Below are 1679 nucleotides of genomic sequence, written 5' to 3'. Positions count from 1 at the left end.
CAGACAGGATGCTTAAGAACTTTCTCTTAACTGTTTGGGGAATTTGGAGATGTCCTGTATTAACAACATACTTGTAAAGCATCAGTATGAAATGACAAGGTGACGTCTGGATCTGTTTTCTTTGAGAAAGATATCTTGACGTATACGGATGACTTTTTAGGATAGTTAAGCCAATTCAGAAAAGATAAAGCTTTAAGGGGCCTCAGCCTTAATGGTAACCCACTGTAGGTAAGTCACTGAATTAAGCGCTGAATTTTCTCCTGGTATTTGAGAACTTTGTCTTCCTGAAAATGCACAGAAGTGCACTGACATCTTTGTTATAGGAATTGACAAGTATGGCTCCGTAACAGATGATGTGTATTCTCTGGTATTCCCCAATATGGAACAGTTTTCCATATGACTTTTCTTTACTTCTTTCAGAGAAAGGGTGTTGCACATAATTTCCAGCACTTCCCTGGTTGTGCTGTTAACTTTACTAATGGTCAAGCTTCTAAGTTAGCATGACTTTTTTCCCCTTTCAGGTTTATTTTTGAAAACTTGATCAATTTGGGAACCAGCTTATTTGAATTGCATACAGGTTTACAAATACTGTAACTAATACTAAGATCCTGAATGATTCCACTGAAGGTATAAAAGTATGGTTTAAAAATGTCATTTGGTGTTGCCCTAATGTCTGTTTTCTGTCAGTACTACAGCCCCCAGGCCACTGCACATAAAATGCTATAAAGCAATTTATCTGAACTATTGAAATTAGCACAACATCTAAAAGCTATTTTGTATTTACTAATTGTATTTTACAACTGTAACACCGTACAGAAACTGAGGATATTCTAACATTCAAATTTAGTTCGAGTCTATTCAGCAAATTCTATTACCTGTGCTCAAATGCTAGAATCATGTTACAACTTCATTTGGTGCAATTTTTCACTTGGTGTCTCAAAGAACTGGCACGCAAGTACTTGTAACAGCTAAAATACACTTTTTTTTCAAAGCCAGGAAACATACTTATTTTTAAAGATAGTTCACACCTGAATATTTAACTGCAGCCAGAGGGATGTATATTTTAGTGGTTTGTTTTGCAGTGCAAAATGTGTATATTTGTTTATAATCAGCATCATGTATATTGACTTTTGATATGTGTAAGTTCAATGGAAATATTAAACGTTTATAAAACATTACTTTTCAGAGGTTTTTAAGATTACTATATTAATATTTCTAGTACACTGACATGCCACAATGAGGACAATGGCAGAATGGTTCTGTACTACTGTATTCACTTTTCTCTGGAGTTTTCTTCCTAGTTTATTCACTTCCCCATGCAATGCTGCGTTGCTGGACCAGCACTATGATGCACGTACCGTCTGCAGATGACAGCCACCCCATTCTAAGGTCTGTGCTTGTGCAAGGTCAAGCTAGTTTAGCTCGAGTGAGTAGGTATAACTGAATGTGAAGTTGATCTGTTTCTCTTGGAAGTACGTATAAGCTGCTATCCAACAGCAGACTGGTAACTAAAACATTAACTTCTCCCAGTCTTGTTCAAGTACAAGATAAAAATTTAGTGGGCTTATGAAAATTAACAATAAATTTCACAAGAGGAAGCAGAACTGCAGTGCACTACAGGTTAAGCTGTCTTTGTTACTGACAAGTTTATGTATAGCATATCTATAATAGTACTGTTC

Source organism: Anas platyrhynchos, chromosome 8, assembly GCF_047663525.1.
Source record: "Anas platyrhynchos isolate ZD024472 breed Pekin duck chromosome 8, IASCAAS_PekinDuck_T2T, whole genome shotgun sequence".
Taxonomy (NCBI): domain Eukaryota; kingdom Metazoa; phylum Chordata; class Aves; order Anseriformes; family Anatidae; genus Anas; species Anas platyrhynchos.
This window is presented reverse-complemented; position numbering follows the sequence as displayed.